Source organism: Penaeus vannamei, chromosome 11 (genome assembly GCF_042767895.1).
Source record: "Penaeus vannamei isolate JL-2024 chromosome 11, ASM4276789v1, whole genome shotgun sequence".
NCBI classification, from domain to species: Eukaryota; Metazoa; Arthropoda; class Malacostraca; order Decapoda; family Penaeidae; genus Penaeus; species Penaeus vannamei.
In genome coordinates, this window is record NC_091559.1 from 43116132 (window position 1) to 43126131 (window position 10000).

Genomic DNA, 10000 nt, shown 5'->3' on the forward strand with positions numbered 1-10000 from the left:
CATTTTCATTATCATCAGTAATATTATAATTGTTATTATCATCATTGCCATCATCAATACCATCATCATTATCATTATTATTATTATTATCATTCTTATTATCATTATCATTATTATTATCATCATCCTCATTATCATCATTATTATTATCATCATCCCCATTATCATCCTTTCCTTTATTACTATTATCATTACTATCATCATCACCATTGTTATTATCATTATCTTGTTGGAGAGAGTACAGCACACGATAATACATTCAAACGTTCACAGTATGTAAGTATGAGTATGTAAGCAATACTTCCGTCTTGAAGGGGAGACAGTGCCGTGACTAATGACACTCTCTCTCTTTCTCTCTCTTTCTTTCTCTTTCTTTCTTTCTTTCTTTCTTTCTTTCTTTCTTTCTTTCTCTCTCTCTCTCTCTCTCTCTCTCTCTCTCTCTCTCTCTCTCTCTCTCTCTCTCTCTCTCTTTCTATCTCTCTCTTTCTCTATTTATCCATCTATCTCTCTCTCTTTCTTTCTTTCTCTCTCTCTCTCTTTCTCCCCCCCCTCTCTCTCTCTCTCTCTCTCTCTCTCTCTCTCTCTCTCTCTCTCTCTCTCTCTCTCTCTCTCTCTCTCTCTCTCTCTCTCTCTCTCTCTCTCTCTCTCTCCCTCTCTGTTATTGCCTCCCTTTTCCTCTCTTTCATTTTCACTCTCCTGCTGTAAATCATTAAATCACATATACCATACGATTTAAAGATGTACTGTATGGTAAAAATTGTGGCAAAACATGCACGTGGAGTTCTTGTACAATACAGTGTTGCCAGAAAAGATAATGTATAGTGGTTTCATACTGTTCTGCATTAGAAATATATATTCTGATGTGTTTAGTAAGCATCGCTAACTCTGCTGTGAATAATACAAAAAAAAAAAAACTTGTTCTTGCGCCGAAAAGCAATTACTTTTGCCTGCCTATCAGGTCGATCGAGAAACTGAGAAAAATGATGAGCTGGAAATACTGAAGTGTATCTTCATCTAATCTGTGGCAATGGGTGACGATGTGGATCCAAAATATCAATAACTAAACTTGAAAAATAACGTTTCAGCGGAAATCTATCAAAGCAGACAGGACGAAGTGACGAAGAAGCTGTCTGGAGGATCTTCGGGTTGAGTGGACCTTCTGGCTTGGCTCGCTCTAGAAACTCAAGCCAGACAGGAGTTCTAGCCATCTTTCCCTCAGATTTCCGAGGCGGCTCCTGACCTCGTCCAGCCGCTGGTGATTCCTCCTCCTCGAATCACTGCAGGAGGGAGAGCATTAGTACTGTAGCAGAAAAAAGGTCATGGATAGAAGCTCTTGACTTGGATATTTTGAGTGAGTGTGGGGACTGGATTTAGCAGCCGCAAGTCAGTTTTGTTTTATCAATTTGTTTGGAAAATATATGGCTAACACTTAGAGAACCTGCAGTAAAATCTTACGCGATTGAGGTGTGGAGGTTGATCAAGGTATGATCCTGCATTTGGCTCACCACCTCCTTTATCGCTGGAATATCCGGTAACTTCAGGCTGTTATTCTCTACCGCCTGTTGTCATCAAATATTGAGAAGATTAAGACCAGTGCCGTAATTGAGAAAAAAATATAAAATTGATATACGGTAACATAAATGTCACGTATGTCTAAAAAAGCGCACGAAGTAAGGAATATCTTCTGAAATATAAAGTATACAAACAGACCAGGCAACGTACCGAGATGAAGGCTTCTGCAGCGAGGGATGTATGGCATCTGATAGCATTTTGCACTTCTTCGTTGGTGGGGCTGACGGCCATCAGCTGCAGCACCCATTGCACCAAGCGCAGATGATCGCCAAGGGCCAGCTGCCGATCCAAGCATTCACCTGCGAGAAGCAAGAGATATCTGTCTATACTCGAAGGTAACCTAGACAAGAGATATCTGTCAATAAACAAGAGATATCTGTCAATACTCGAAGGTAATTTAGACCGAATGACCTTATCATATCACAATCGAGTCGCGTGCTGATCATAAGCCGAGAAACAGCTCACCTCCGGCTCTCGGCTCCAAGTCCCAGTCGCTCGGAGTCGGGAACAGGTCCTGGAGTTCACCCAGCGCCCCCTGGACTGCTGCGCCAGAGAGCACCACGCCTCTTCTGACTCTGGCCTGCTGAAGGCTTTCGATCAGAGTGAGGACTTCTTGAACTTCAGACATGAGACGGGTGAGCTTTTGCGCCAGCATTGCAGCCTGCACGAGTGCGTCCTCACGATTAGTGCAGGCCTGGAGATCCTTCAGCGTCCTGTCGATCTCAGCCTGAAGTCCTTCTAATTCAAGCTGAAGCTCTTCAAGGGGAGTAAGGAGAGATTCGGGGCAGTCCCCCTTACATGCAACGGGGACAACAGCTGGAGTTCCTCCTGGTGGTGGTGTTCCTCCCGGAGGTGGTGTTCCTCGCGGAGGTGGTGTTCCTCCTGGTGGTGGTGTTCCTCCTGGTGGTGGTGTTCCTCCCGGTGGTGGTGTTCCTCCTGGTGGTGGAGTTCCTCCAGGTGGTGGTGTTCCTCCTGGTGGTGGAGTTCCTCCTGGTGGTGGTGTTCCTCCTGGTGGTGGTGTTCCTCCTGGTGGTGGAGTTCCTCCAGGTGGTGGAGTTCCTCCTGGTGGTGGAGTTCCTCCTGGTGGTGGAGTTCCTCCAGGTGGTGGTGTTCCTCCCGGAGGTGGTGTTCCTCCCGGAGGTGGTGTTCCTCCTGGTGGTGGTGTTCCTCCCGGAGGTGGTGTTCCTCCTGGTGGTGGAGTTCCTCCTGGTGGTGGTGTTCCTCCCGGTGGTGGTGTTCCTCCCGGTGGTGGTGTTCCTCCTGGTGGTGGTGTTCCTCCCGGAGGTGGTGTTCCTCCCAGTGGTGGTGTTCCTCCCGGTGGTGGTGTTCCTCCTGGTGGTGGTGTTCCTCCCGGTGGTGGTGTTCCTCCTGGTGGTGGTGTTCCTCCCGGAGGTGGTGTTCCTCCCGGAGGTGGTGTTCCTCCCGGAGGTGGTGTTCCTCCCGGAGGTGGTGTTCCTCCCGGAGGTGGTGTTCCTCCTGGTGGTGGAGTTCCTCCTGGTGGTGGTGTTCCTCCTGGTGGTGGTGTTCCTCCCGGTGGTGGTGTTCCTCCTGGTGGTGGTGTTCCTCCCGGTGGTGGTGTTCCTCCCAGTGGTGGTGTTCCTCCCGGTGGTGGTGTTCCTCCTGGTGGTGGTGTTCCTCCCGGTGGTGGTGTTCCTCCTGGTGGTGGTGTTCCTCCCGGAGGTGGTGTTCCTCCCGGAGGTGGTGTTCCTCCTGGTGGTGGAGTTCCTCCTGGTGGTGGTGTTCCTCCTGGTGGTGGTGTTCCTCCTGGTGGTGGTGTTCCTCCTGGTGTTGGTGTTCCTCCAGGTGGTGGTGTTCCTCCCGGAGGTGGTGTTCCTCCCGGAGGTTGTGTTCCTCCCGGTGGTGGAGTTCCTCCCGGTGGTGGTGTTCCTCCTGGTGGTGGAGTTCCTCCCGGTGGTGGTGTTCCTCCTGGTGGTGGTGTTCCTCCTGGTGGTGGTGTTCCTCCTGGTGGTGGAGTTCCTCCTGGTGGTGGTGTTCCTCCTGGTGGTGGTGTTCCTCCTGGTGGTGGTGTTCCTCCAGGTGGTGGTGTTCCTCCTGGTGGTGGTGTTCCTCCTGGTGGTGGTGTTCCTCCTGGTGGTGGAGTTCCTCCTGGTGGTGGTGTTCCTCCTGGTGGTGGTGTTCCTCCCGGTGGTGGTGTTCCTCCTGGTGGTGGTGTTCCTCCCGGAGGTGGTGTTCCTCCTGGTGGTGGAGTTCCTCCTGGTGGTGGTGTTCCTCCTGGTGGTGGTGTTCCTCCCGGTGGTGGTGTTCCTCCTGGTGGTGGTGTTCCTCCCGGTGGTGGTGTTCCTCCTGGTGGTGGTGTTCCTCCCGGTGGTGGTGTTCCTCCTGGTGGTGGTGTTCCTCCCGGAGGTGGTGTTCCTCCTGGTGGTGGAGTTCCTACTGGTGGTGGTGTTCCTCCCGGTGGTGGTGTTCCTCCTGGTGGTGGTGTTCCTCCCGGTGGTGGTGTTCCTCCCGGTGGTGGTGTTCCTCCTGGTGGTGGAGTTCCTCCTGGTGGTGGTGTTCCTCCTGGTGGTGGTGTTCCTCCTGGTGGTGGTGTTCCTCCTGGTGGTGGTGTTCCTCCTGGTGGTGGTGTTCCTCCCGGTGGTGGTGTTCCTCCTGGTGGTGGTGTTCCTCCTGGTGGTGGTGTTCCTCCTGGTGGTGGTGTTCCTCCTGGTGGTGGTGTTCCTCCTGGTGGTGGTGTTCCTCCTGGTGGTGGTGTTCCTCCCGGTGGTGGTGTTCCTCCTGGTGGTGGTGTTCCTCCTGGTGGTGGTGTTCCTCCTGGTGGTGGTGTTCCTCCTGGTGGTGGTGTTCCTCCTGGTGGTGGTGTTCCTCCTGGTGGTGGTGTTCCTCCTGGTGGTGGTGTTCCTCCCGGTGGTGGTGTTCCTCCTGGTGGTGGTGTTCCTCCTGGTGGTGGAGTTCCTCCTGGTGGTGGTGTTCCTCCTGGTGGTGGTGTTCCTCCTGGTGGTGGTGTTCCTCCCGGTGGTGGTGTTCCTCCTGGTGGTGGTGTTCCTCCTGGTGGTGGTGTTCCTCCTGGTGGTGGTGTTCCTCCTGGTGGTGGTGTTCCTCCTGGTGGTGGTGTTCCTCCTGGTGGTGGTGTTCCTCCTGGTGGTGGTGTTCCTCCCGGTGGTGGTGTTCCTCCCGGTGGTGGTGTTCCTCCTGGTGGTGGTGTTCCTCCTGGTGGTGGTGTTCCTCCTGGTGGTGGTGTTCCTCCTGGTGGTGGTGTTCCTCCTGGTGGTGGTGTTCCTCCTGGTGGTGGAGTTCCTCCTGGTGGTGGAGTTCCTCCTGGTGGTGGTGTTCCTCCTGGTGGTGGTGTTCCTCCCGGTGGTGGTGTTCCTCCCGGTGGTGGTGTTCCTCCTGGTGGTGGTGTTCCTCCTGGTGGTGGTGTTCCTCCTGGTGGTGGTGTTCCTCCCGGTGGTGGTGTTCCTCCTGGTGGTGGTGTTCCTCCTGGTGGTGGTGTTCCTCCTGGTGGTGGTGTTCCTCCTGGTGGTGGTGTTCCTCCAGGTGGTGGTGTTCCTCCTGGTGGTGGTGTTCCTCCTGGTGGTGGTGTTCCTCCTGGTGGTGGTGTTCCTCCTGGTGGTGGTGTTCCTCCTGGTGGTGGTGTTCCTCCTGGTGGTGGTGTTCCTCCTGGTGGTGGTGTTCCTCCTGGTGGTGGTGTTCCTCCTGGTGGTGGTGTTCCTCCTGGTGGTGGTGTTCCTCCTAGTGGTGGTGTTCCTCCTGGTGGTGGAGTTCCTCCTGGTGGTGGAGTTCCTCCAGGTGGTGGTGTTCCTCCTGGTGGTGGTGTTCCTCCTGGTGGTGGTGTTCCTCCTTGTGGTGGAGTTCCTCCTGGTGGTGGTGTTCCTCCTGGTGGTGGTGTTCCTCCCGGTGGTGGAGTTCCTCCTGGTGGTGGTGTTCCTCCTGGTGGTGGTGTTCCTCCCGGTGGTGGTGTTCCTCCCGGTGGTGGTGTTCCTCCTGGTGGTGGTGTTCCTCCTGGTGGTGGTGTTCCTCCTGGTGGTGGTGTTCCTCCTGGTGGTGGTGTTCCTCCTGGTGGTGGTGTTCCTCCTGGTGGTGGTGTTCCTCCAGGTGGTGGTGTTCCTCCTGGTGGTGGTGTTCCTCCTGGTGGTGGAGTTCCTCCTGGTGGTGGTGTTCCTCCTGGTGGTGGTGTTCCTCCTGGTGGTGGTGTTCCTCCTGGTGGTGGTGTTCCTCCTGGTGGTGGAGTTCCTCCTGGTGGTGGTGTTCCTCCCGGTGGTGGTGTTCCTCCCGGTGGTGGTGTTCCTCCTGGTGGTGGTGTTCCTCCCGGTGGTGGTGTTCCTCCCGGTGGTGGTGTTCCTCCTGGTGGTGGTGTTCCTCCTGGTGGTGGAGTTCCTCCTGGTGGTGGTGTTCCTCCTGGTGGTGGTGTTCCTCCTGGTGGTGGTGTTCCTCCTGGTGGTGGTGTTCCTCCCGGTGGTGGTGTTCCTCCTGGTGGTGGTGTTCCTCCTGGTGGTGGTGTTCCTCCTGGTGGTGGTGTTCCTCCTGGTGGTGGTGTTCCTCCCGGTGGTGGTGTTCCTCCTGGTGGTGGTGTTCCTCCTGGTGGTGGTGTTCCTCCTGGTGGTGGTGTTCCTCCTGGTGGTGGTGTTCCTCCTGGTGGTGGTGTTCCTCCTGGTGGTGGTGTTCCTCCTGGTGGTGGTGTTCCTCCTGGTGGTGGTGTTCCTCCTGGTGGTGGAGTTCCTCCTGGTGGTGGTGTTCCTCCTGGTGGTGGTGTTCCTCCTGGTGGTGGTGTTCCTCCTGGTGGTGGTGTTCCTCCCGGTGGTGGTGTTCCTCCTGGTGGTGGTGTTCCTCCTGGTGGTGGTGTTCCTCCTGGTGGTGGTGTTCCTCCAGGTGGTGGTGTTCCTCCTGGTGGTGGTGTTCCTCCTGGTGGTGGTGTTCCTCCTGGTGGTGGTGTTCCTCCTGGTGGTGGTGTTCCTCCTGGTGGTGGAGTTCCTCCTGGTGGTGGTGTTCCTCCAGGTGGTGGTGTTCCTCCCGGTGGTGGTGTTCCTCCTGGTGGTGGTGTTCCTCCTGGTGGTGGTGTTCCTCCTGGTGGTGGTGTTCCTCCTGGTGGTGGTGTTCCTCCAGGTGGTGGAGTTCCTCCTGGTGGTGGTGTTCCTCCTGGTGGTGGAGTTCCTCCTGGTGGTGGTGTTCCTCCTGGTGGTGGTGTTCCTCCTGGTGGTGGTGTTCCTCCTGGTGGTGGTGTTCCTCCTGGTGGTGGTGTTCCTCCTGGTGGTGGTGTTCCTCCTGGTGGTGGAGTTCCTCCTGGTGGTGGTGTTCCTCCTGGTGGTGGTGTTCCTCCTGGTGGTGGAGTTCCTCCTGGTGGTGGTGTTCCTCCTGGTGGTGGTGTTCCTCCCGGTGGTGGTGTTCCTCCTGGTGGTGGTGTTCCTCCTGGTGGTGGTGTTCCTCCTGGTGGTGGTGTTCCTCCTGGTGGTGGTGTTCCTCCTGGTGGTGGTGTTCCTCCTGGTGGTGGTGTTCCTCCTGGTGGTGGTGTTCCTCCTGGTGGTGGTGTTCCTCCCGGTGGTGGTGTTCCTCCTGGTGGTGGTGTTCCTCCTGGTGGTGGTGTTCCTCCTGGTGGTGGTGTTCCTCCTGGTGGTGGTGTTCCTCCTGGTGGTGGTGTTCCTCCTGGTGGTGGTGTTCCTCCTGGTGGTGGAGTTCCTCCTGGTGGTGGTGTTCCTCCTGGTGGTGGTGTTCCTCCTGGTGGTGGTGTTCCTCCAGGTGGTGGAGTTCCTCCTGGTGGTGGTGTTCCTCCTGGTGGTGGTGTTCCTCCTGGTGGTGGTGTTCCTCCTGGTGGTGGTGTTCCTCCTGGTGGTGGTGTTCCTCCAGGTGGTGGTGTTCCTCCTGGTGGTGGAGTTCCTCCTGGTGGTGGTGTTCCTCCTGGTGGTGGTGTTCCTCCTGGTGGTGGTGTTCCTCCTGGTGGTGGTGTTCCTCCTGGTGGTGGAGTTCCTCCTGGTGGTGGTGTTCCTCCTGGTGGTGGTGTTCCTCCTGGTGGTGGTGTTCCTCCTGGTGGTGGTGTTCCTCCTGGTGGTGGTGTTCCTCCAGGTGGTGGTGTTCCTCCTGGTGGTGGTGTTCCTCCTGGTGGTGGTGTTCCTCCTGGTGGTGGTGTTCCTCCTGGTGGTGGTGTTCCTCCTGGTGGTGGAGTTCCTCCTGGTGGTGGTGTTCCTCCTGGTGGTGGTGTTCCTCCTGGTGGTGGTGTTCCTCCTGGTGGTGGTGTTCCTCCCGGTGGTGGTGTTCCTCCTGGTGGTGGTGTTCCTCCTGGTGGTGGTGTTCCTCCTGGTGGTGGTGTTCCTCCTGGTGGTGGTGTTCCTCCTGGTGGTGGTGTTCCTCCTGGTGGTGGTGTTCCTCCAGGTGGTGGTGTTCCTCCTGGTGGTGGTGTTCCTCCAGGTGGTGGTGTTCCTCCTGGTGGTGGTGTTCCTCCTGGTGGTGGTGTTCCTCCTGGTGGTGGAGTTCCTCCTGGTGGTGGTGTTCCTCCTGGTGGTGGTGTTCCTCCAGGTGGTGGTGTTCCTCCTGGTGGTGGTGTTCCTCCTGGTGGTGGTGTTCCTCCTGGTGGTGGTGTTCCTCCTGGTGGTGGTGTTCCTCCTGGTGGTGGTGTTCCTCCTGGTGGTGGAGTTCCTCCTGGTGGTGGTGTTCCTCCTGGTGGTGGTGTTCCTCCTGGTGGTGGTGTTCCTCCTGGTGGTGGTGTTCCTCCTGGTGGTGGTGTTCCTCCTGGTGGTGGTGTTCCTCCTGGTGGTGGTGTTCCTCCTGGTGGTGGTGTTCCTCCTGGTGGTGGTGTTCCTCCTGGTGGTGGTGTTCCTCCTGGTGGTGGAGTTCCTCCTGGTGGTGGTGTTCCTCCTGGTGGTGGTGTTCCTCCTGGTGGTGGAGTTCCTCCTGGTGGTGGTGTTCCTCCTGGTGGTGGTGTTCCTCCTGGTGGTGGTGTTCCTCCTGGTGGTGGTGTTCCTCCAGGTGGTGGTGTTCCTCCTGGTGGTGGTGTTCCTCCTGGTGGTGGAGTTCCTCCTGGTGGTGGTGTTCCTCCTGGTGGTGGTGTTCCTCCAGGTGGTGGTGTTCCTCCTGGTGGTGGTGTTCCTCCTGGTGGTGGTGTTCCTCCCGGTGGTGGTGTTCCTCCTGGTGGTGGAGTTCCTCCTGGTGGTGGAGTTCCTCCTGGTGGTGGTGTTCCTCCTGGTGGTGGTGTTCCTCCTGGTGGTGGTGTTCCTCCTGGTGGTGGTGTTCCTCCTGGTGGTGGTGTTCCTCCTGGTGGTGGTGTTCCTCCTGGTGGTGGTGTTCCTCCTGGTGGTGGTGTTCCTCCTGGTGGTGGTGTTCCTCCAGGTGGTGGTGTTCCTCCTGGTGGTGGTGTTCCTCCTGGTGGTGGTGTTCCTCCTGGTGGTGGTGTTCCTCCTGGTGGTGGTGTTCCTCCCGGTGGTGGTGTTCCTCCTGGTGGTGGTGTTCCTCCTGGTGGTGGTGTTCCTCCTGGTGGTGGTGTTCCTCCTGGTGGTGGTGTTCCTCCTGGTGGTGGTGTTCCTCCTGGTGGTGGTGTTCCTCCTGGTGGTGGTGTTCCTCCTGGTGGTGGTGTTCCTCCTGGTGGTGGTGTTCCTCCTGGTGGTGGTGTTCCTCCTGGTGGTGGTGTTCCTCCTGGTGGTGGTGTTCCTCCTGGTGGTGGAGTTCCTCCTGGTGGTGGTGTTCCTCCTGGTGGTGGTGTTCCTCCTGGTGGTGGAGTTCCTCCTGGTGGTGGTGTTCCTCCTGGTGGTGGTGTTCCTCCCGGTGGTGGTGTTCCTCCCGGTGGTGGTGTTCCTCCTGGTGGTGGTGTTCCTCCAGGTGGTGGAGTTCCTCCAGGTGGTGGAGTTCCTCCAGGTGGTGGAGTTCCTCCTGGTGGTGGAGTTCCTCCCGGTGGTGGTGTTCCTCCCGGTGGTGGTGTTCCTCCTGGTGGTGGTGTTCCTCCTGGTGGTGGAGTTCCTCCTGGTGGTGGTGTTCCTCCCGGTGGTGGTGTTCCTCCAGGTGGTGGTGTTCCTCCCGGTGGTGGTGTTCCTCCTGGTGGTGGTGTTCCTCCAGGTGGTGGTGTTCCTCCAGGTGGTGGTGTTCCTCCTGGTGGTGGTGTTCCTCCAGGTGGTGGTGTTCCTCCTGGTGGTGGTGTTCCTCCAGGTGGTGGAATTCCTCCAGGTGGTGGAGTTCCTCCTGGTGGTGGAGTTCCTCCTTGTGGTGGAGTTCCTCCAGGTGGTGGAGTTCCTCCTGGTGGTGGTGTTCCTCCTGGTGGTGGTGTTCCTCCTGGTAGTGGAGTTCCTCCAGGTGGTGGAGTTCCTCCTGGTGGTTGTGTTCCTCCAGGTGGTGGTGTTCCTCCTGATGGTGGAGTTCCTCCTGGTGGTGGAGTTCCTCCTGGTGATGGTGTTCCTCCTGGTGGTGGTGTTCCTCCTGGTGGTGGAGTCCCTCCTGGTGGTGGAGTTCCTCCTGGTGGTGGTGTTCCTCCCGGTGGTGGTGTTCCTCCTGG